This window comes from Pinus tabuliformis, chromosome 3_2 (assembly GCF_031772625.1).
Source record: "Pinus tabuliformis cultivar Carrire ecotype Pingquan chromosome 3_2, CPIR1, whole genome shotgun sequence".
Taxonomy (NCBI): Eukaryota; Viridiplantae; Streptophyta; class Pinopsida; order Pinales; family Pinaceae; genus Pinus; species Pinus tabuliformis.
Genome location: NC_142302.1, coordinates 139,041,607 through 139,067,725, shown reverse-complemented (window position 1 = coordinate 139,067,725; position 26,119 = coordinate 139,041,607). Strand labels below are relative to the sequence as shown.

The window sequence follows — 26,119 nt, the reverse complement described above, 5'->3', positions numbered from 1 at the left end:
CCTTCAAGATCTAGTACATCTCCATCTGGCAAATGTTTCCTTTGAATGACTTCTTCCTATTCTTCAATGTATAACGAGATTCCCAAGAGTTATATTCTTCATGATTCCATACAAGCTCTTGATGCCACAATACATCTTACTATGTTCATATTTTCAGGGACTTCTGCTAAGATCCTTTTGAGAGGGATACCATCTCATCCATAGTGGAGATCCATTACTCCCTCTTTCCCTTGATCCTTTCCTCAGCTTTCTCCATTTGTCGAGTAATCTTTCCATAGTACTAATCTTTCCTCTACTTATCTGCACTTATTTGTATTCTAACATTTTGCCTTTCTGTATCTGACATAGAGACCACATACTGTTGATGGAGGTGACCTTCTTGTTTATGGACATCTGTTACCTTGCTTATCAATATCAATATCAATGATGATTATTTTCCCAGATCTCTCCATTGATATTTCATGAAGATATTTCTTCAGTCTTTGGCGCCTTCTGCACTTTATTTCAGAGAGTATATTCTTTTGTGTCTCCTTTCTTTCTTCATAGAACCTTAAGAGTTCTCATGACTTCAAAGGAGACCTTGAGGTACTGACTTCACTCCTTCATGAGGATTCTGTCAATCCCACTGCAAGAACTTTGTCTAACCTATAGATTTTCTTGCACTGATGAAGTCAATAAACCAAAACTTGATTATAGAATAAAAGATACTTACTTGATACGTGAAGACAAGAACTTCACCTTGATCATGTTGGCAGTTGTTGAAGCAAAAATATCGGCTAAGATCCTTAGATTTCTCTTCAACAAATTGTTGATACGTATTGAATTGAAGTTGCTTGCCACGATCCATAGAATAGCTTCTGATTTGAGTACTGTTCATATATATTCTCAGATCTGATATCTAAAGAAGGATTCAAACTGAGTTGTGGATGATCTTGTCAAAACTACTATTGAGATCTGAACACTGTTGATATCTAAAACCCTTGTTGATGCATACTAATCTCTGATCTAGGGTTTGATCATGACTAGGGTTTGATTCTTCCATGTAGATATTCAACCGCTTTGATCTCTTGATTCCTGAATGTCTCTTCTCTGGCCTTATTTTGATTGTTGAAACCATTCCCTCTGATACCAGGTTGAAGAATCTAGGACAAGCATAATTACAATGATTCTTCGTTACATACTCTAACAATTTGTGAAGCATTTAAACAATTTTTCTTAGCTTGATGTTTACTTCATTATTAGCATATGTTAACTTCATCAAATTGCGATCAAAACAAAAGAGACGAGAACACAAATGTTTTGGCTTTCTGCCAAGGCCAAAACCTCTCCCTCTTGGAGAGGAAAACCCATGCGTAAATTCTTCTTATAGAGATTCCATTGACGAATACCAAGACCATGACCCTTGATGCACTTTGCCTCTCCAAGAGCAAGATAACAATCCTCCTTTCCGTCATCGCTGAGATCCTCCCCATTGCTGCACCATTGAAGCCATCACTACTGAGATCTTCACTGTTGCTTCATATCAACGTGATCCATTCACTGTGATCTCTATGCTTTTATTGATGCATTGAGACAGTCGTTACATTATGTCAATAAGCTCTTCATTGAAGTCATCGTCATGATGACTGTTGCAATATATCTTTATCATCATTGTATATTCGCTGAGATAGTGATTCTCATCACTGCTTCATCATGTAACCCTTGTCACTGTTATGATGCTGAGACTACATCATTCCTTTATCATTGGTATGCTGGGACTAGAATACAACTTCTTGTTCTACATAGACTACAATACTGCTCAATACACATAGATCCGAGTCTTACTGTAATGCATTCATTATCGAGATTGTATGTTATCTACTATATGAATACCATCCTTGATCTATGTATCCTTCTCCGAGATTCATCCATACACTGTGTCTTCATTCATAGAGTGATCATCAAGTGAGTGACTACGTTTAGAGTTCCTTCCAATTAAGCCAAGACCACAAAGATGCTAGAGTTGTGCTATGTCACGCGAAAACTGACTGTACCCAAACAATATGATAAACCTTGTAGAGCGGATCTACTCCTATACTCACACGAAAGAATGCAAGATACCTCCTTCAGAACATAAGTATGTTAAGACTCTACTTCACTGTGATGATGTTATTCATTGCTCCTTGCATCGAGGTTGTGACTGCACCTAAACCCAAACTAGGTGCAGTCAAACCCTACTGCGGCTCCTCTCTATATGACTACGGCTTCTTCTTTATCCCTGCGGCACCTCTTCTTCATGACTGCGTCTCCATGCCTTGACTGCGACTTCAGCTCCTCATGACTGCGGCTACATATCTTGACTACGGCTACTGCGGCTTCATTACCCGAAATTTCAGAGACGTAAAAGTGTGAAGCACTGTTCTTTTGAGCTGACCCTTCGTGGGTATTTATAGTGGTTAGCCTCCTAAATTGAGTCGACCTACATCCATGAACCGACGGGTCTTTTTATCAAACCGACATAACAATTATTTATTCATTTAATTCATTTATTTGGAGCCAACCTTATCATTTCCTTATATCATTTCTTTATCGCTTTGCTTGCAGACTTCGGAAGACTTGATTTGAGGCATAGATCTTGGTCTTGGAAGGTTGTTACGCTTGTTGAAGACTTGTATACATGACATGACTCTTTGACATATAAAATAAATCCTAAAGACATCAAGAAGAAGTCTTTTACCTAGTGACATTTCTTGCTCATGAAACCCATGCAGCAAGACTACAAAAAGAATTTATTTTCTTTTATTACATCAAATACAAAGATCATGTCATTATGAAGGCCGAACCTAGTTACACTTTCTTCAACACCGCAAACTAGAGGGAGAGGGCATATGCAGACTAGTTTCATATGATCAGATCTTTTGGGCAGCAATAGAGGAGGTGTGTGTCATTTCAGAACCTTTGGTAAGGGTTCTTCGGTTGGTCGATGGAGACAAGCCCACAATGGAGACAAAGGCCACCTCTTTTATTGGCTTCTAGAGGATGATTGAGTCGATTTGTATCCACAGGGGCAAGGCCTTCTTCCTCTAGAGGAAAAGGCAAAGGTATTCCCTATTCCCGTAAAAGGGGCAAAGGATCTCAGTGACTGATTACTTTATGACATGTAGATGACTCATGATATACATTTATATATTTTTTGTTGATATTTTGACTCTTGAGAGTTGAGACTGAGACAGGACTCAAGGTTCACGACTTGATTCACTATTTTGATATGTGATGTAGCACTAGACTTCATATACATATTATATATTAGATTTCTTTACATGTTTATGTGGAAATGCATTTATTTGATGTTGTGGATACTTTAGAAGCTAAACAAAAACTTCAAAAAAAAAAAATTTGTATTTTTTTAATTTTGCCTACTTTTACCGGCTTTTTCAAAAATCTCCCAACTTTAACGACTTTTTCAATTTCTGGACCCTTGTCAATCCCTACTTCGACTTTTTCCACATTGCAAAATTCTAAAATCGGCATATCTTTATGACACTGTATATAGCCATCCTTACAGACACCTAGCAGTGAAAAAAAAAACAAATAAAGAAAATAACAATGGGAAAGTTGGGTTAAGTATGGGAAACATTTCCCAAGCGTCACCATACAGAAACACCTAAAAAACATTTCCTCGTTGTTTCCCCAACATGTCCACACTGAAATGTTTCCTGTGCAAATACATGAGAAAACAGAGTTGTTTCAATGGTCATTTTTGTGAATAAGCACAGATGTCATCATTGCAAACATGAAAGTAAGAAATTACAACGTTATTACATGTTATAATCAAGTCAATTAGTGTTCATTTTGTTGATTTTTCAAGGAAATCTGATCTTCTAAAATGATAATTGCTTTCCAATGATTTCTTTTACCAAGTTTACTTATGTCACAGATCATTAAGCAATTATACATCGAAAATATCTATAGTAATGCAATAATGACAGTAGGATCGTAAAGAGACAGCCAAGCACACAAAGGAACACAAATGTTTCACCTGGGAAACCCAAACTCGAGAGAAAACCCAAAAATCTTTTCTAGGAGAAATTCTTCAGTTCAACAAATTTACAATCTTATATTCATAAGACAAATCAGGTCAAACAGACCACAAAATTCCACAAGTCAAACCTTGGTCAAACTGCCCATAACAGAGTTTGTTCAACTGCCTCAGAAATGCAGTCAAACTGTCCTCAAGAAACTCAGTCAACAGCCTCTGAAACTTGGTCAAATTTTGGTCTTTGTCTCCTTCACACGTGTGAACAGAAAATAGATGATTTTCAATTGATCCAAATTGATGCCAAATGGAGGAGATCGACTGTCTTTATATAGTGGTCTAGATGTGCCCAAAGGGCATGTCTCCTTGTGCTGAGCCGACCTGTACTTTGGGGCCGGCCTCAACAGTTTTAATTCAAATTTGAATTTTTAACTTCCCTCTTATTTCTTTCATGGGCCGACTTGAATACCAACCACAGCTACCAAAAATCCAACACTCCCTCTTAGCTAGGGAGATATTCACCTTGACTTCCTCAGATGTCCTCTTTGCTGAACAGTTTCTCCATCCCAAAAAAAGATTGAATGAACTTGCTATGTTAATGTATCCATCCACTTCATGTTCTATCGTAGAACCATGTGGAAAGAATCCTGCATTAGCATCATGCAAAGGATCTAATTATCTACTAGTCAAATCCCCTTTGAAAATGTATCTAATTACCCACTGGCCAAAACCTTTGACGATATGGTTGGAACCTTCTGACAGAGGTCAACAAGACTAGTCTTGGGTCACCAACTCAACAAGTCATCACTTGGAGAAAGGTCAATACCTTTGACCAAAAAAATGGTGAAACCCTGGGCCAATTACCATTCCTGCATGCCAATTGAATGGTAAAACACTTTCCCAATGCTAAAGGAACTCACTCTACCCACTAGCCAAGCACCTATTGGCAATATGGTCAAAAAATTTTGATTAGGGGAGCACTCTAAGCCCTAATGCTCTTTGGCCAATCTCCCTAGCCACATTACATGGCTCATGGTCAATACCCTTGACCTAGAGAGAATATTTTCCTATTGATGCTACAACATCAACACTCCCTCTAATCGAGGAAAGCATTCTCAACCACTCCAAGCTTGTCCCTTAAGTAAACAAACTTCATCCTAGGACAGAAGCTTTGTGAGAATGTCAACGGCCTACTCATCTATAGAAATGTACTAGAGCCATACTGCTCCCTTCTATACCTTGTCTCGGTACTTGCTCTCAATGTGCTTCGCACTGTCGTCTCTAGCACTTGATGAAACAATTTTGCGAGTAGCTTCTAAAGCCACATTGCTTCACAACTCGCCAAACTCACTGCAATATACTCGGCCTCTACAAATGTCTTCTTCTTGCTCATCTAGGATATCATAGAAAAACCCAAACTGAAGCAACATCCTAATGTGCTCTTCTTGTTTTCTGCATTATCTTCTTAATTTGAATCTGTATATCCCTGCAGTTGTACTTCATCATTTGAGACATATCTCAATCCATATGCAACTATACCATGTCGATACCTCAACACATGTTGTGTTGCATGCCTGGGCTCAACCATAATCCATCACCACAGTTGCTTTCTGGTCACCCTAACTGGGTGCTCCCTCTGATACTAGAACAGTTCCTGCTATGGCAATCCTAGTTGCTCCCTCTGCCACTATTGCTTCCTAGTCACTAAAGCATATCTACTCTCTGGCATGGTCCACTCATAAAAGGCATACTACTCTTAGAGACCTCCCGTCTCTTCGCATTTAGTCTAACAATCCCATGACATCCACTTGGACGACTGGTCCTTCCTCTTTTCCTAATTGTTTATACATCGAGGGATCCACCAAATTTGAATCAAAGCCTCTCAGCTTCTTCAGATTTGTCACCATGGGAGTGTCCATGGACTTGCAGTGCCTCATCCGAAATCTCTGAAGGATCTCAATAGTATACTTTCCTTGACCAAGGAAGTACAGTGCATCAAATCTAAATCCTTCATCTCGAACTCAAAGGTCAACTATCTCTGACACTGAAGCAAGGCTTGACTACTCCCACTACAAAAGAAAATCCTCCTACCACTGTTGCTCCCTCTATCACGTGAGTCCTTATCCCATAAAAAACAAGTCATATAATAACAAGATCAACCAAGACTCAACAGATATCCATCAATCTGAGAAAACCATGCCCAAGGTCTGTACAAAGCTTTCTTCAGTCCGCAGACATGAGATTTCCTCTCATGTACCTCAAGGCCCTAAGGTTGTTCTATGTACACTTCCTCCTCAGACACTCCATTGAGGAAAGCAGTCTTTACATCCATTTGATGTAATATTCTATCCATAACAGAAACAATAGAAATAATAATTCTAACAGAAGTGTACTTGGAAAATGTCTCTTCATAGTCCTCTCCCTCTTTCTCAGAGAACCGTCTTGCCACGAATCTTGCTTTGTACTTCTCTATGTTGTCATCTACCGCATGCTTGATCTTGTAGATCTACTAGGAAGTCATCATCATCAAAGGAATCAAAGTGATCTCCCTCACATTGAAAAAAGGATCACATCTCAAACATCCTTGAAGAAGATCATCTCTCCCTATTCGAAAAAGAAGTGTTGTCTTTTGAAGAAAGAATGTCGTCAAGGAAGCAAACATCATCAAAAAGGCATCTAGTGAAAGACATCATCATCAAAGGAGCATCTTCACTTAACAAGTAGTCTATACTTTATGTCTCAAACTACAATGACTTCTTTCTGCAAGGAGAACAACAAACTTGTTGGGACATCGAATTACCTTGCATGGAAGAAGATAATAGATTTGATCCTCATAGAAAATGAAATTAGTGAATATGTCACAGGCTCAATCACCAAACCTCCTCAAGAGCAATCTCAAGCACTATCAAAGTATATGGAAGGAGAAGTAAGAGCTCAAAGAATCCTTATTCAGTCAATCAAGGATTCCCTCATTCCCTATATAGCAAAGTTGAAGACATCAAAAGAAATCTATGAAAAAATGGTGGAATTATTCTCTGTAAGTACTGCAGGAGAAATTATTTTGTTAAGAATCGAACTATACAAGATGAAATTTTCAAAGGAAGAAGGGCTAGCCTCATACCTCATGAGAGTATTTCAAATAAGAGATCAACTACAAGAGCTAGGAGAGGTAATGTCTAATCGAGAGATGACCACCATTATGCTCAATGCACTATCTGATGAATGTGGTAACTTTGTATCAAGTATCTATGGAAAGAAGGAAACTACCCCATTCAACAATCTATGGTCATTATGCAAAATTGAAGAAACCAAACTAAAGGCAAAGAAGGATGTTGGATCCAATGAAGAAGCTCAAGCATATGCAGCGATGGCCAGGAAGAAAGGAAAGTCTTGAAAAAGATTTCAAAGGAAAATCAACGTGTCTAAGATTCAATGCTATGAATGCAATGAATATGGGCATTTCAAAAGGAATTGTCCTAAACTCAGAAGGACAACAAGAAGAGAAAGGAAAGAAATGAAGCCCATGTCACCAAAGAAGTAGAACCAAAAAAGAAGAAAACAAAGGAGGAGGAAGTGAAAGACCTTTATTATGACTGAGATAACCTCCTACGCTTAGTTCTTTTCAATTTATAGAAGATAGTAGTCATGATGGAAAGCATCACAAGTATGATAGGATGCATTATAGTAGAGATTGAGATGACATCATCATAGAGGCATGGAAGGATAGCCGAAGTAGAAGTCTATATGGTTGAAGCAGTCATAGTACATGATAGAAAGGAAGTAGCTCATGGCATCTTCATTGGAAGCATATAAGGATAACCAAAGTAACAATTTGAATGATTGAAGTAAGTCATCTAGCAAGATAGGAAGATAAGAGGTTGTCACACATCATCATCATTAGAAAGAAGCATTTGCAAAATGAGGATCATCAAGATCCTCCATTGGAATCTTTGTTAAAAGGTTCACCTCTACTTAGAAGAAGCGTCTTGCAGATAGTCTACATTCCACCTTGTGTGGGATCCATAGTTTAGAAGGATGATGGTATGATGACAAAGATGTGCAGCATGTCAAGTTGGTTGAAGTATTTTCATCTTCAAGCAAGGAAAGGAAGTTGCTAGAAGGAAGTCTAGATGACCACATGAAGGAAGAGGTATGTATATATTTGGTAATAGATAGATAAAGTCATGTCATCACATAGTTGCAGATAGAATGGTTAGAATGTTCTATCTCATGAGCATGATGAAAGAAGAAGAAACTCTTCCATTAGAATGATACATGAAGGCATGTAGACAATGTGCCTTGAACTCTTCTACATATTAACATGATATGACCTCATGAAGAATATGAGGTGGTTGGCAACTATGGTTCCTATAATGAAGGAACTATGTATAGAAGATCCTAAGGAAGTAATATGTGAAGAAAAGTGAAAGAAGAGATCGTGAAAGATATATCTATAGTCACGTAAGATAAGAAAAGTGATCAAGATATGATAACAAGAAGGATTAGCTATAACATCTCCATGGAGAAGGTATGAAGACCCTGATATCTATGAACCTTGGTAATGTATTTCTTGGAGATGGATTCATATAGTATGTTAAAGGATGTTGATGTTGCAAGAAGTAGATGTCATGACAAAGGGTCATCATAAAGAGGTAATACTAATTTTGATGTTCATTTTTTATTTTTGAAAGAAAGTTGAAAGAAAGCATCTAGTTGGGTTGTAACAGGGCCACCGAAAGAGGGTTGTAGAAGTACATCTACAACCAAGATTGGATGGAAGATCCTAAAAGAAATATGACTTGGAAAAGGTAGCAATATGAAGGATAGCCAGATGATGACGAAGAAGGTCACTTCCCGATGAAGAAAAGGATGACATGACTATTGGTTCAACACTATGTTTTGTTGAAGGGAAGTGATGGAGAAGATGGTCGATGCCCTACGAATAAGTTATGGAAGAAGATGGCTCCATGATGAAGAAGTTGAAGTTCATCCATGACATGATGATGCAAAAAGGAGGATCTCTACAAGCAATTGATAGTACCATGATCTCCACTGAAGAGCAAATAGTTGTTGTTGGTAACAAGTCCCTAATTAAGAGGGAACTTGGGTATATTCCTTTTATAGGAATGAATAGATCCTCCCTAGTTGAGAGGGAGATATAGACACATCATTCTTGTCTTCATTTCATGAAGAAAGAATGGAGGGTTGGGTAAGCATTTGATATTGATATCGATACTCTTTGAGAAAGAGGTAGGGCATCAAATAGGTAAGAGTAGTTGAAGAGGAAATTCTATGAGAATGTGTAAATCCAAGATGGGAATGGTCCTAAAAGGACATACTTTGTGAACATTAGAATGGGGTATGTGCCTTGAGAGACAACGATGAAGGTGTCTATAAATCATTTGTCTCCCTAGCATTGTGCTCTAATCTTGTGGAGAGATGGAGTTGTTAGTCAAGGCCTTGCTATGTGACAATGTTGGTTGATATGGTGAGATGCACTAGTATAAGCTGAATAAATAGCTTATGAGATGGCTTACCAATCTGACTCTTCTTATGAGAATTCTTCAGTATGAGAATGTCCAAGTACCTTGTATGTATTATGAATACCTCCCTAGTTAAGAGGGAGTGTTGAAGTATGTAACTAGGTTCGGTCTTCATAAATATGAAATGTACTCTTGATTCTTGTATATTGTAAAAAGAAAGAAGATTTATTATTATAATTTTTGTAGCATGGGTTTCATGCTCAAAATCATTTTATCTATAAGTCAAGCACCCATTGAGTGCTTCTAGGGTTTTTCATAGAGTTATGAAGTCAATAGAGTCATTGTCATATATGAAAGACCCCATTGGGCATCTTGTAACAAGTCAAAAGAATTTTTGTAAGTCAAAAAGTGTTAAAAGACTCCCTCTAGGCTCCAAGACAAGTTGGCCTAAGCAGAGATAAGTCGGCCTCATAAGGGTTGTTCGAGCTTCTTGAAAGGTATATATAAGAGTGCCATCGACCTCATTTGAAGGAGACACACACTCAATTTCAATCTCAAGGACAAGAAGGAAAGAAGCCTAAGACCTAGCAAAGAAGAGGAAAACTAAAAAAGAAAAGTGAAGTTTTTGAGGACTGTTTTGGGTCACCATCTCTCACATGTGCGAGGAAAACTAAGGCACATTTTGTTGCTACATAACAGAAATTACAGTCACCTTAAGGAGTCGAAAGTTGGGGTCATAAGGATCAAGTTTGCAGACCAAGTCATCAAGGAAGGATAAGCACCCCAAGCGAAGGAGAAAGAAAGCATATTTCACCATCTTTTCTCACACGTGCGAAGCTAGGGTTTTTGCGGTTAGGTTGAAAGTTGCAGTCAAAACTGTAGGTCCGAAATTTTGGTGGCTGACTTTGTGAGAAGCAAGTTCATCAAGGAGAAGTTTGACTTGGTCTTGGAGGGGTCTTTGACAAGGGTCTTAGGTCTTGGAATTTGTCATTTGAAGATTCTATAAGAAGAGAAGAAATCTTGTGGGTTTTCCGCCCAAGAGGAGAGGTTTTGGACCTAGCTAGCAGCCTATATTTTGTGTCCTCTTGTCTCATTGATCTTCATAGTTTGGTAGATGTTTGATAATAAAAGAACACTATAATAATCAAGTAAAGAAGAAGTTAATTACAAGTACATCAAGTTAAGTAAAAGAACATCACAACCAGTTATCAAAGTAAGAGAAATCACCCTAATCTAGCTTCCCTTGACTTCTCAACAAGGTCTCAGCACAATTTCCTCCATCATGGCATCCTTCGAACTTGTTGGCCTGCATGCTCCCTCTGAACTAGGAGCTCTTCTGATCATCTAGCATGGTTCTAGATGTCAATGCAATTTCTCCTCTTGAACATAAATCACTCTAGCTGAGTTTATGCTCAATTCTGGGAGAATCCACTTGCCACAAACTTTGCTTTGTTCTTCCCAATGCTTCCATCTATTGCCAGAGCCTTGGCAGTGTTCATGATGTATCTGAAACCCTCATTAGGAGGTCACATAGGAAACAATTATAACCAAAAGATACAAAGACAAGAGGTTGACCCAAAAATAAAGCAATAATCAAGGAAGAAAGATATTAAGTACTTATCTTTTGATCTGAGGATTGTAGGGAATTGTCAACTCCCTCTTGATCCTTTCCTTCATGCAGAATCATTGAAATCCATCTGCAAACTCATCATCTTTGTCCTCATCATCAGCATGTTGCTTTCCTTTTCTTCCTTACATGAACTAGGGTTTCTTTGTCAAGCTCTAGGATTTTATTCACAAACCCTAGGGTTTTTCTAAATCATAACCTTCAACATTTTTTTGGGTTTACATACCCCAAGTCTACTAGCTCTTCCAAGAAGGGGTCATATTTAGTACAAGAATTATGACTTTTCTTGCTCTATATGAGAGCACCTTTCTCCTCAGATTTCTCCGAGTCTGGAGTAACTTTCAATTTGATGTGGAAAAACACTAGCAACATTTCTCAGTGAATACAATTTTTAACTTCAACGGCATATACAAGGCATCTTCTTCCACATACATGAGCAACACTTTTGATGTTGTCTCTTTCTAAACAGATTTCAGCTGCATCCTTAAAGCTTCCCAACTAGGCCCAAATGGGAGCCCTTGTCTAACATTAAACTTGATCCTGCTACTCTGATTTCTAGAGTTTTATTTAGCCCTTCTGACAAAGACAAAATATTGCAAGTTGAGATATAGCATGCTTCATGAAAGTAAGATGTCTTCATCAAATGGCATTCCAATGTCCTCCATAAAAATATCATCAACAACCTCCAAGTTTCTCCTTACAAATTTTCAAATTCTGAGATTACTTCCTTGCTTGAACTCAAACTTTGTTGAAGCTTTACCTTTTCAAACACTGTTTTGTTGGCCTTCCTCAACCCTGAGGTACATTGAACCTGTGTTTTCTAAGGTTTGAGGCCTCTCAACCTCTTTTAGGTCTGCGACCTAGCCTTAAGCGAGATGTGGTCCTCATCTATGCCACTATCCACAGGATTTATTCACGGAATAGAGGTTTTGGCCCTCTTCTAGGGCATAAAACAAAGTCAATTTTCTTAACAAAATTCAGTTATCCTTCTTCAATGGATACAAAACAATGTTCCCTTGAAATTCAGCCTAATCTTAGACAAAGTCAAAACCATCTTTAACTTATACGGTCTAATTTTAATCTTGTTGGTCTAAGGTTTCTTACACTAAACTAGGGCTACAGAACTTGGACTAGGACTTTGGTCCTCCTTTTTAATTACAACGAGACTCGGATGAGGGCTTTAAACAGAGTTCGGACTAGGGCTTTCAATCTCAACCAAAAATTCCTTAGGATTGAATTTTGAATAGTTGTGAGAGAACAAACCCTAGTGGAGCAATTTGAAACAAGATGGCTTCAAACTTGGCTACTCTCTCACCTAGGCTCTGATACCATGTTGATTTTTCCAGGTAATCTAATCTTCTAAACTGATAATTAATTTCCAATGATTTCTTTAACCAAGTTTACTTATGGCACATAGATCATTAAGCAATTATACATAGAAAATCTCAACAATAATGCAATAAAGATAGTAGGATCATAAAGAGACAGCCAAGCACACAAAGAGACAAACTTTTCACCCGGGAAACCCAAACTCAGGAAGAAACCCCACAATTTTTTCTAGGAGAAATTCTTCAGCTCAGTGAATTTACAATATGATATTCATAAGCCAAATTAGATCAAACAGACCATAAAATTCCATAGGTCAAACTTTGGTCAACAACTTGGTCGAACTGCCCATAATAGTGTTCGACCAACTGCCTTAGAAATGTGGTCAAACTGACCTCAGGAAACTCAGTTAATAGCCTCTGAAATTTGGTCAAACTAAACTCAGGAAATTTGGTCAACAACCTCTGAAATTCGGTCAAACTGACCTCAAGAAGCTCGATCAACAACCTCTGAAATTCGGTCAAACTTTAGTCTTCCCCTCCTTCACACATGTGAATGGAAAACATATAATTTTGGATTGATCAGAATTGATGATAAATGGAGGAGATCGAGTGTCTTCATGTAGTGGTCTAGATGTGCCCAAGGGGCACGTCTCCTAGTGTTGGGCCGAAATGTACTTTGGGGCTGACCTAAACAATTTTATTTCAAATTTGAATTTTTAATTTCTCTCCTTTTATTTCTTTCATGGGTCGCCTTGAATACCAACCGCAACTACCAAAAATCAACAGATTTGCATGAGGTCACTTTTGAAATTAAAAGCCAAAAAAAAAGTTCCAGAGCTCTTGAAGGATAAATAATGTTCATTGATAAATAGTAGGAATAAAAACATCATAGTTAGTTGTCACAACCATCGGGACTCCTATGGTTACAAGGCACTTTTTGGGTGTATCGCGACCCCTCAAGCATGTAGCATCGACATGGTTCACCTCTACCTCGTGAAGTATAGATTTACTTCATGAAGTACAAAGTTACTTCACCTAGATTGCCTCAATAAGTTTACTTATATAATCTCTATATCATTGGTTACTTAGCAAAATATCATAACCCTTCGATATAGTGCAAGCAATCTTACTGTCTCTTTTACTTCAGTGAATCTTTTATTCATTAACCAATCATGTACATCATATGCAAGATATTAAACCATCAACAAATATCATCATACACATGCACAATATAAATGGAACGACCCTCTAGCCTATTGAGAAATGTAATTAGTATCGGTCTTCATAATAGATTATGTAATTGTTAAAAAAAAAAAAAGAAGGAAAATTATTGTAAAAGAAAATTATTTATAAGCATGGGTTTCATGCTTTACTTTCCTAGGTCTAAGCACCCATTATGTGCGCTTAGGGTTGAGTCATGAGTCATAGTCATTATCATCATGTCCTACATCCTTATTGGGCATTTTGTATCAAAGAAGAAAAATCATTTTTATATAAATTAGTCATGTAATCCTCCTCCACAAAGTCAGCCTCAAGAAATTGCCAAGTCAACCTCATTGAAGGGATTTGACCACCCTTGAAGAGTATATAAGCAAGCATTCGAACTATTGTGGCATCTAAGATGATAGAAGTTTGATCTAAAATGGAATAGCAAGGAACACAAGCGAAGGTCTAGGAGAAACAAGGAGACAATAGGTAGAAGCCGAAATCTAAAGTTTGTATCTATCTCCCTCACATGTGCAAGTTATTGCAGCTATGATAAATGTTGAGTACAAGAAGCATTCGATTTGCAATTCCAGTTAAGAAAAAATTAGGAAAGGCATAAAAGGAAGATATATCCCATTACAAGAGAAGATAAACCCCAGCAAGGAAGGAAGGAACAACTGCCAAGCAAGAAAGACCAATAATATCTTTGTTTCTGCCACGCATGCAAACAGTGAGGGTTACCGCAGGTCCGAGCTACTGTAGGCCGAAATTTCAAAGGAAGAGGGTCAAGACCCTGTTTGACTTGGTTTTGAAGTGTTTGACTTGTATTGACTTTGAAAGGCTGACTTGGTGGATGGAGGAAGGTTTGATGATGGTCTAGAGGTCTTTGTTGTCTCACTTTGAATTGGTTCTTGAAGAATAAGAGAATTTTGTTGGGTCTTCCCCTAGAAGAGGGCTTTTTCCCTGGTTCAGAGCCTACATCTTGTGACATTGTTGTTTTGATCTTCATGCATTTATGTTTCGGTAGTTGCTTGATGATAAGAAGTTAAAAGAAGACCTAAAGAAGATAACAATACATCACAAGTGATTATCAAAGAAGAAAATATTTTTCCTTTTCTGATTTTCTAACATGGTATCAAAGCTAAGGTTAAGAAGAAAGGAAAACGGCAACTTGAAGATCATTTTCTCTCTAGTAAGGAAGGATTCAAGAAAGAAAGCAGTGTTGGTTTATAAAGGGCATCCACATTATCATTTTACAGGAGCATTGTTCACTTTAGCAATAGATAGTTTAAAGGAGACAGAAACATATAGAGTCTGCTCTTGAACCAAAATCTCAAGTCGAAGGTATAATAGTATCTCTGAAGTCCGAAAATGCAATAAGGAGTTCCAGTAGTCCGAAAATTGAAAAAATGGTACAAAAGTCCGAAATTGCAATAAGACTGAAATTACAATAAGAGAAGTCCAAATCTTTGTTAAAGGATCCCATTGTGTTCTAGCTTTTGAAGATTGAAAAAAGAGGATCTCAGGTTTGAGGGCAACCTGTAAAAGTTATGAGACCTTAGAGGGTCGACATCAGCGATAGAGGATTGACATATATCACTCAAGGAATCCATGAGAACAAGATCTTATCCTTGGGAAACAAATAAAGTCATCTAGAAACCAATTCTTTGCAAGAAAGGATAAGAAGCCGAGCTTGAAGTCACCTTGGGAAGAATATATTTGAACAAAAAACCTTATAGACAATTCTAAAGAAAGTACAATAATATCTACAACTTTATCCTTGGACAACAGTCACCTTCAAGAAAGGGTAAGGTAAGGTTGCTATAAGGTAGGTATAACATAACATGTTCAATTGTGAGTTTTTGTTTAAGAGTATATATAAATATGCATTAGGGTTTTGCTATAGTTTGTACTTGTAGTCATATATTTGTTGAAGATTTTTGAACATCTAGGACTATAAACTCTAGATGGATATTGAATTAGAAAACCCTAGTCAATGTAAATACCCTAACCCTAATTTGATTATTCCTTCATAGAAACACTAGCTCTTGATTTCTAGGGTTTGTAGATACTCTAAAGTGTATAGCAAATCTTAGCAAAGATGAAATTATAAAGTCTAGGATATGACATCATGTCCCTAGAACTGATTAGGGTTTATATTTGAAAAACCTTAGGAAGGCATCTTCTAAGATATCTCGGAATTCCTTAGATTAACAATCTTGACATCATCCTAGTAGATTTTTGCTTGGTAGTACATGTCAATGAATAATGTAGGTACAAAAATAAGAAGCAAATCAACCCTTGTGCTTTGGTAAGCATGATGAAAGGAAAGAATAGAAAAGACCCTAAATGATCAATACAAGATCAAGAGGGAGTATTCTTTATTTCTTTCATTACCCTGTTGATTTCCTCTACATATTTAGCTTTATCTTTGTTGTTTGATTATAATCCTTTCCCTTGTATCTTCCTTGGAACAAAAGTTTGCAGGTATATTCTAAAAGAATACTTGTAATAAGGATTATGACTAGATTTAGAGGGAGACTCCAAACGATGAATTGAACCATGTAAGAAGCCTTGTTGCAGAGGGAACCCTTCAATAGAAAGCCCTACAAGGTTTGTAAAGGAAGCAACTCAAGGTATGTTTAAAAATACAAGATTTGTAAGTCTTCATTATATAAGAAGCTATGATTATTTTGTCTTTAAAAATTGTTTTATATTAATGACTCTCTCATGTCTAGGGTTTTTGCTATAGAATCATAAATATTCTTATACTGTTAGGGTAACTGATCTCTAGATTAAATCAACCCTTATCATACGATCTTTTGCCATTTATTTATTTTGATAAAACCCTAGCCTTTTGATTTTTAGGGTTTGTTATTGATATCTAGGGCATACGATAAAACCCTAGCTTTTAGGGTTTTATGACAATATTTAGGGTTTATGGCAAAACCCTTCTAGAAGTTGATATAAGATCCTAGGAATGAAACCCTAGGTGTAACTACTTTTGCTATGGATGAAACCCTAACATGGTTTAATTGTTTAATATTAAAATTTTGATGATGGTGTCTACGGTTTGTGACAAAAACCCTAGCAAAGGTTATTGTAAGAATCTAGGGCATAAAAGTGTAACCCTATTTGATTACTTCCATTATAATTGTAACCCTATCTAGGTCTAGGCTTTGAATATCTAAAAGTCTTAATAACCCTAGATGCTCTCCTTATGGTAAAATTAATCTTCATGCTCTTGTACATATATATTTGTGCCTGGTTGTACTTGTTGAAGAGATTTGCAGGTACACAGTTTTCAAGAGGTTGTAAAGATGTAAAAATATTTGATGATGACTTTGATGAGCATGATGGAAAGAGGGAACTATGAGAACCCTAATGACATTGATATTTGATAGTTGACCTTGTTGCCATGAGAAGATAAAGAATGATGTTTCTGAAGGTCAAAGTTCTCCGATGATATGATGATGCAAAAGAAAGAGCCTGTGTAGCTAAAAGAATAAAAGTTGTTGATAATGGACTTATCCCTAGTTGAGAGGGGCCTTGGATGAAGGAAAGTGTATATCCTCCATAATGGAGAGGGAGGACATGATGTGTCAGCCATATGTATAGTACAGAGAAAATGAGATCGGAGAATAGCCAAGGCACTGCTGGTATTGATGTGTTGAAGATAAGATCTGGTTTTTTTTAGAAGTGTTGAAGCTGAGTTTGGTGTTGCTGGTGAAGTTGGATATTGTGATAACCTGAGCAACATCAGAATGGTTGAGGACCCCAAAGATTGTAAAAACCAATATATATTGGAAGTGATTAGGTTCGTGAGGCCACAATATGTTCAAATGGATGAAAAAGTAGCCGATGTGTTGATCTCTCCTTGAGAAGTTTGCATATTTGGATTGGTGGATATCTCTGATTTGGTTGAGAGGGAGAGATAAGTACCATAAGTTGCCCGTATGATGGTACTTAGGAGGACACCTTGGCCTGGTTGGTGTTGAGATCTCAATTATAATTTGGCCTTGCTGATGTCTAGATCCCGGTGTGGTAGGATATCTTGGTCATATGGAGCTTCGTTTAGTGTTTGGCCTTGATGATTCCTAGATCCCTATGAGGGTTGGTGTCTTGGCATGGTGACCTAGATGGTATCTATATCCTGTGGGATTAATACCGGGGTTGCAGCCTGATGATACATATAGTGGCATGTTTCCTTGATGACACCTTAGTCCCTGTTAGTGCCTTAGATCCTTGAATTAGTGTCTTGGAAATGACACTTGGATCCTTGAATTGGTGTCCTTGAAATAGTGTCTTGACACTTGGATCTTTGATATGATACCTTGTTAGTTTGGTATCTAGCATTGTGTATGTTGTTGTACTCTTCTTGGAACACTTCAAATTGAGGCCAACCTTGTACCAGTTAAACAATTATGAATACTTGCCTAGTTAAGAGGGAGTGTTGAGAAATGTAACTAGTATCAATCTTCATAATTGATTATGTATTTGTCAAAAGAAAAGAAAAAGGAATATTATTGTAAAAGAAAATTATTTATAAGCATGGGTTTCATACTTTACTTTCCTAGGTCTAAGCACCCATTGTGTGTTCTTAGGGTTGAGTCATGAATCATTGTCATTATCATCACGTCATAGACCCTTATTGGGCATTTTGTATCAAAAAAGAAAAATTATTTTTATGTAAATTAGTCATGTAATCCTCCTCCACCAAGTCGGCCTAAAGAAACTGTCAAGTTGGCCTCATTGAAGGGATTCAACCACCCTTGAAGACTATATAAGCAAGCATTCGACCTATTGTGGCATCTAAGAAGATAGAAGTTTGATCTAAAATGGAATAGCAAGGAAGACAAGCGAAGGTCTAGGAGAAACAAGGAGACAATAGGTAGAAGCCAAAATCTGAAGTGTGTATCCATCTCCCTCACACGTGCAAGTTATTGTAGTTGTGATAAAGGTCGAGTACAAGAAGCGTTTGATTTGCAATTCCAATGAAGAGAAGTACGAAAGGCATAAGAGGAAGATCTATCCCATTACAAGAGAAGATAAACCCTAGCGAGGAAGGAAGGAACAATTCCCAGGCAAGAAAGACCAATAACATCTCTATTTGTATCACACGTGCGAACAACGAGGGTTACAATAGGTCCGAGCTACTACAGGCCGAAACTTTCAAAGCAAGGAAGAGCGTCGCAACCTTGTTTGACTTGGTTTTTAAGTGTTTGACTTGTATTGACTTTGTAAGGTTGACTTGGTGGATGGAGGAAGGTTTGATGATGGTCTAGATGTCTTGGTTGTCTCATTTTGAATTGGTTCTTAAAGAAGAAAATAATTTTGTTGGATTTTCCCCTAGAAGAGGGGTTTTTCCCTGGCTGAGAGCCTACATCCTGTGTCCTTGTTTTTTTGATCTTCATGCATTTATGTTTTGGTAGTTGTTTGATGATAAGAAGTTAAAAGAAGAAATAAAGAAGATAATAATACATCACAAGTAATTATCAAAGATAAGAAAAACTTTCTGCCTTTCTAATTTTCTAACACAACCTTCTGCTTATTTATAATTAGTCAGATAGAAAAAATCCCCAAGACAGAAAACTCGGTCCATTGAAGTACATAGACAAAATGCCACAAAAGATAAGTAGGAACCTTTCTCACCTGTTGGACACCACTCGGGTCCTATCAGCACCTGAACGACCCTACTCGGGTCACTTGTCAGTGGTCTCAGCCTATATCTCGGTTCAACTCCAAAGTTGCTTAGGTCTGCATGACAGCAAACCTTCAAGCTCGCCCTTCCGTCTCGGCATCCTCCATAATTTGCTACAACTCGTCTCAACATGTTCCCAACTCCCTTGGCTCAGTTAGCATCGGAGGTGTTCTAGTCTCGAAACTTTGTGGAGAGGTTAAAACACAGGAGTTCTCCATAACCCAAAAATATTTTCTAGAAATTCCACCTAGAAGTATCTCAATTAGATTATTAGCCTATTTTTAAATATTTCCTAAGTCTAAACTTAGTAAAAGGGGTTAATTAATTAAAATTAATTGAGAAAGGTGTGAATTATCTAGAAACTCACACGAATCAACTGGGAAATAATCTTAGCCCTTGATTAAGACTTAATCTTGGTCACTGGAGGTCCAACAGAAGATTATACGAAAAAGTCAATGGGTAGATCGAGAACACATACACTTGAGATCAATTTTCCTTGGGCAATTTGATTTTCCAAAGAGCAGCAGCAGTTGTCAAAGGAGTTCGAGCTAAAGAAGGGAAGCAGAGACAGAGAGGGGTAGGGACAGTGATCTGGAGAAAGATTTTTCAGATCCGGAGAGTACTTTGTAGAGAGGCAGAAATAGCCACAGAGAGGTTGTGCAAGGGTAGCGTAGAAGCAATGTTGCACGAAGTGGGGACGAAACGGGGACGTTTTTTGGAAGCAGGGACGCGAAAGCATCATTTTCCAAAAATCTAAAAGTGAAGCGTCTGCTATATATATATATATTTGCATTTATATGCAAAACAAACATCCCAAATACCAAATTAGTTGTAGAAGACATGAAAACATGCATATTTTTGCATAAATCAAGATATATATGGCATCCATGATTCCATTGTAGTTACTAGGATGTACATCAATGATTAATTATTCGAGCATCAACAACTATATTCTAGCAATTACAAACATACATCAAATTTTAAGCATATTATAAAACATAAAACATTTAAGCATATTATAAAACATAAAACATAGAGCATATTATGATTTATCTAGCAAGTGAGCAACTGTCAACATTTGTCATGTCCAAAATTCAAATAATAATGTTTACAAAATAGGTCACTTGGTCACCGCCAAGACAAAAAGGTTCAAATTCACAAGCCTACAAGTCTAATGATTAATCTATGACAAAAGTAGTAAATTGTGAATATATCTACTAATCTCTCCTCCTTCCACCACGAAGGGAATATATCTACTAATCGCAACACTCCATCCTCCAAATTGGGCTCCTCTGGATTCTTGTCCCAAATCTTAAGGTCTTTATTAGTCTTTGCATCATCACAGTAATGGGACAACAATCGCAAATTGTAATGAACATAAACCAAGCTCTCTGCCTAGGCTAAACTCAACATGTTCCTTTTAACACTGTGGATGAAAGAATAAGAGCTCCAACACCTCTCTGCAGAAGAAGTGTTTACCACCTGTGATAGCACCCGCAATTCCAAAGTCTGTAGAAGTGGAGTAGCCCCTCCATGCATGTTCCACCACTCAAGAGAAGAAAAAGTCTCTCTTTCTCTAATTGCATGCATGCTCCCAAATGGACCAGTGTTAAGCGTATAGTTGCTCAACTGTCTTCGTACCATGACAGCGTCCTCATCAGGGACTAATTTACTCAATGCAATCATATATTTTTTGTGAACCTCTTGATCTTAGTGTGGTTTTCTCCTGCTTCCCCCCAGGTGCTAGTGTTGAAAGCCATGATGAATGATAGTATTTAGGTGTCAAAACATATGCTAATGCATGCAATGGAACATTTAGCATTTCCCATCGGTTTTCCACCTCTGCACAAATATAATTGTACAAGGTGATATCTCTAGGCTCAACAATGTCTTTAATCTGCCCCAACATGCTATCCATTTGCTCATACACCTCCCCAATTATTGGTCGATCTGAATCTCCAAACTTGATCATGTAATAAATTGGTTTGGTGAATTGCAAAACATATTTAACCTGTGACCAAAAGTACATGTCAAGAATAGTGTCCTTGGCTACATTAGCACCATCTCTATTAGTGTTAATTTCATCCCATGATTCAGCACACACCATATTAGTTAAAGCTCGTCTCACCTTCACTAGTCGCCTAAAGGTGAGGTAATAACTGGCAAATCTTGTTTTTGCAAGTTTAAGCAACTGCAACTTGGAGTAAGTGCCATAGAAGTAGTGTACCCTTGTATTCCCTGTGATGAATTTAATGAGTTGCTTCCCTCTCCTGTAAAGTTCATTAATCCACCCACATTCTTTATGCTTCACAATATCATGCATCAAAAGGTTCAATGTGTGAACCAGGCACCCAAACCAAAAGATGTGTGGACGAGTACACTCAATAACTTTTCCTATTGCCTTACAATTCGCTGCATTATCTGTGATCACTTGAACCACATTATTCGGACCAACATCTCTGATTGATTGCAATAGGAGATTTGCAATGTTTTGGGAAGATGCACTGATGGAGGAGGAGTTATAACATGTAATAAGTACTGCACCACTAGCAGAAACACCAAGAACATTTATCCAATGTTGGTTTCTAATATTTGTCCACCCATCTGACAATGGATACCCCACAATCTACCCACTCATTTATAAAACGTGTCAAAGCTCCTTGAACCTTTATTTTTTCTCTTTCTAATAATACTGTTCTAGCTTTCTCATAGTTGGGGGACTTGTATCCTTTTGGGGCTTCATTGATGGCCTTTACCATTTCATGCCAATAGGGAGAGTGAAGCACATTGAATGGTACACCGCAAGCACAAAAAAATCAGACTATCTTTCCATCCACATCATCCCTCCCAGCGACATTCAGGAAATCCCCTATTGTTCTTTTACCTCCAGAGCTTCCAGAAGTACCATGAGGAGATGAGCTACCAAATCTAGAGGTTGCACTTGATTCAGAATGAGTTTTTTGTTTCTTGCTTTTTTGTTGTGCAACCTCCTCTATTTGGATGTATTTTCTTCTTTGTTCAGCTGAAATGTTTGGGCAAATTTGTATCCCCACAGCACCCTTTTTGTCATCACTGTCCATCACCCCACAAAGATGCCTCCTCACACAGGTATATGAACCACTAAATGGTTTTCCTCCATGACAACCATGAGGGCACAAAAATTTGTAGCTTCCACCACCCTTTCCCCCTTCAAGTTTGGTCACATAGTTCCACAAGGGTGTTAATGCAGCTTTCCCCTCTAGTGTTTCAGTGTTCCCTTCAGGTTCAACTTCATCCCCTTCCTCTTCAAACCCTTCCTCCTCATCATACATTGGGTCACTCATATTGGGACCACTATCCTCTTGTTCTTCTTCCCTTCTATTCCTACTCCCCCTTACCATCATTAAAACCAAAAGTGGAATGATACATAGAAGACAAAAGAACGCCATTTTGGAATATGGATATAGGTGGTGGACAACCTACAATTAAATGAGGAAGTAGAAAGAATGGGAAAGAGTAGGAGAGGGAGGAGAAAAATACAAAAAACAATGTCAAAAAAATAGTTTGCACTTACCTCTTTAGCTCTTGTAGATGGAAGTCCTCCAATCTCCTCTTCCAAGCTCTTCCTCCTTCTCCTAGCTCCTCCTCCTTCACTCCTCCAAGCTCTCCTCTCTTCTCCTCTCTTCTCCAAGCTCTTATAAACTAAAAATGAGCAAATGAGAGATGAAAAAGTGTTAAATCCATTCACTCCTCACCCTAACCCAAGGTGGACCCATCCCCAACCAAGGAGAACAAACCAGAAGAACTACCTAAACCAAAAAAAACAAAAACAAAATTTGGCCTCCACGACGGAAACGGTGGACGCCTAGGCGAAGCGGTCGCGATCCGTAAGGATCGGACCCGAAGCACTGTACTTCGTACTATCGAACCGTTGTACGAAACGTGTTTCGGAAAAACCGAAACGCAAATTGGTTGTACAATTCCGAAAATGGCAAGAATTGGAATTATCAGCCCGATCCGCGTTTCGGAGGGCAATTCCCTCACGCATCCGTACGGATCGCAGATCGGGCTTTTGATCCGAGGGGGCATTTCCTGCAACACTGCGTAGAAGCCTCTATGAGGCAATTCGATTTGCAGATTTGGGAAGTTGTTTCAGAGTTCTGAAGGCAAAAGAATTTAGCAGAAGCCGAGAGAAACGTTTCCAAAGTCAGTGGCAAGCTGAAAAGGCAACTTGGTGTGAGATCCAAGTCATACAGAATTGTGCCTGCGCAGAGGGTAACGCAGGGAAATTCTTGGAGGCATTTCAGAGTCCAATCATCAGTGTCGGATTGCTTGTGGGGTGATGAAAATTACTCACTATATTTTTGCCAGTATTTTCTCTGTAGGATTGCCAGTTTTCGGCATCCAAATTGTACTCTAATTATTTCACTGCTGCTTAATAAAATAAAACCCTTAATTGTTGCACCAGTTTTCCCAAGTTGGGTTTTCCCGGGGACATTTGTCCAAAAATAATTGTGTCAATTTTTATGTGTGCACTAGCATTTCTCAATTCCTATTTTTATCTTCCGCATAATTTAATTTCGTGAAGATTACAGTGTGATTAGTTCGTTGTTGTCGTAGCAATAAATTGATAGATTAATTTAATTTAGAAGAAATAATTCCAGTTGTTGCAATAGGATTTCAGTAGTTGAAAGTTTCACAATATATGGGACGATGCCTCCTTTTGTGCGGTTCTTCCTTGGTCACATTCAACTCGGCTTGTCTCATGGGCTATGCGCCTTAGGTCGAGTCGACCTCCATTGTTTTTCCCACACTGCTCGCACAGTAAGCTTGTCTCACCCGCTTGTTCAGCCTTCTACCTATCGATCATCCCACATCACCTCATCTCGTTTCACGGCAACGCCACCTACAGTTAAATGCACTCATTTGGTTAGCCCTCGGTCCATCACTTTGCATACTTCGCCCATCGCTTGGCCAATCGTGCCTCTAGTCGACATGCTACTCACCACTCGGCCACTCGTCTTAGGGGCAAGTCATGCCATGCCTTGGCGCACCCAAGCCATCCACAGCATGGTTCACCTCTCAGCATTCACGCATCGTTTGGGCAAGTTGGGCACTCGGTCATCCACATCCACAGTACCACCAAGCCATCTGCATGTGCCCAATAGAAAAGCCAAGTCTTAGTTTTTTGACACCTCATGTTCGTGTGCCCTCACCCAGCATCCACTTTCATCACACTTCCTACGATATCTTCATTGCAAATTGTGCGATGGAGATGTCACGCATGATGGGCACCTCAGTTAAAGGCGCACCCAACTCCAGGTCCTAACATCCTTCCCCACTCAAAATTATTGGTGTCCCAACAATAGTCCAACCATAACCCTTTGGTCATCTCTCACTAGATATCAACACCCTAATGTATAGTTTTTCTAGACAATGTCTTTGACTGCACCTCTCAAATAATCCAAGCTCATTTATCATGATGCATGGGTACCACCCTAGGCAGCTCATGTCTTTTGGTCTGCCATTCGTAGTGAGCCTACCTGCTCAACTATCTATCTCGGTATTGGGTCACCAATCTTGCATCTGCTCGACATCTTGAACTCTTCTTCGACACTTGGCCCGCACATTGAGCTCCCCCATCTAATACGCTGACTAGGTAGCTAATCCGACCACCTCTCCTACTTAACGAGAAAGTACCTCCTCCTATCATCTTGGTCCTTCTTCGTGCTTCTAACCACTAGCCTATCCCAACACTTTTGGCCTAAGGGTTGAATGTCATTAGTCTATAAATGGACCATCTTTAGATCGAGAGTGGAAAGGCCTTATTCCATAAGTAAGAGCATCATAGGACTTTCATTCCACCACTATCACAAGGGCAAGTCCAACTGTGCTTGGAGGAAAAGTGATGCCCCTTGAAGGAGAAAACAAAAACATCCCTCTACTAAAGGGAGAGAATAGACCCAAAAACATATCCTTCAATGGACCATGACTATACCAATTCTAGCTAGGATTCAAGAAAGTATTATGAATAACATATGATTAATTGGTAGGTCAAATCAACTAGTTTTAACCTTCATTGATGCATAAAAGTACTCCAATAGATGCATGTTGCATCTATATTACTACAATTCAAATGTGGCAACAGCAAAAAAAACCATAATCAAAATTGCAAATTCTACTTTTGATCCTAGGCTTCATTCTTGAAAATAGGTATGTTCCATTTGTTCCTTACCCACAAATGTGTTTCGCTTTTGAAATCCTAGACTCTTCTTATTCATAATGTTAAGGAATCTTTCCAACCACTATTCAATACTTATAAAAAAAAAGTTTCTCACTTATTTAAACTAAGCTATCGATCCCTTCACACAAATGAATCTTGTTCCAGTTTGGGTCTCGAACATCAAATTATGAGAGTTGATATCTTATGTTCATGCTTATAGGTGTTGAGTTATATACTTGAAGCTTCAAATATAGATTTAGTTAGCATCCACTATTTTTAATGTTTGCTTTGTTGTCTTTGGGGTCATATATAGTAGGTTTCAAGTGATAAACAACTTTTGTGGTAAGAAAGCAATAAAATAAGCAGTACTAGCACTTACAATAATGTACCTATAGGTTATATCATCAATCAATAGCCACATCAACAAAAACCCTATATAGGGAAGGTGCATGGCATACCCCATTTAAACCTAGGCCATTATCAAAATAACTAATCCAAGTTGCCTTTATGCCATAATGTAATCAATTATTTTCTTGCTCCACCTATTATATAGATAA

At 38.2% G+C, this 26,119-nt stretch overlaps 1 protein-coding gene across 3 annotated transcripts in view; it reads right to left on the bottom strand.

Annotated features, from left to right (window-relative positions):
- The window catches only part of CNX7 (co-factor for nitrate, reductase and xanthine dehydrogenase 7), an 80,860-nt gene that overhangs the window by 6,030 nt on the left and 48,711 nt on the right, over positions 1–26,119 (bottom strand). Inside the window, exon 2 of one of the 3 annotated variants that reach the window (XM_089415959.1) lies at positions 3,636–3,695. The exons of 1 other annotated variant lie outside the window; for it this stretch is intronic. The gene's annotated coding sequence lies outside the window, so the exon portion shown is untranslated. The remainder of the gene's footprint in view (positions 1–3,635; positions 3,696–26,119) is intronic. One more of the 3 variants, XM_089415960.1, reaches the window with a different exon arrangement.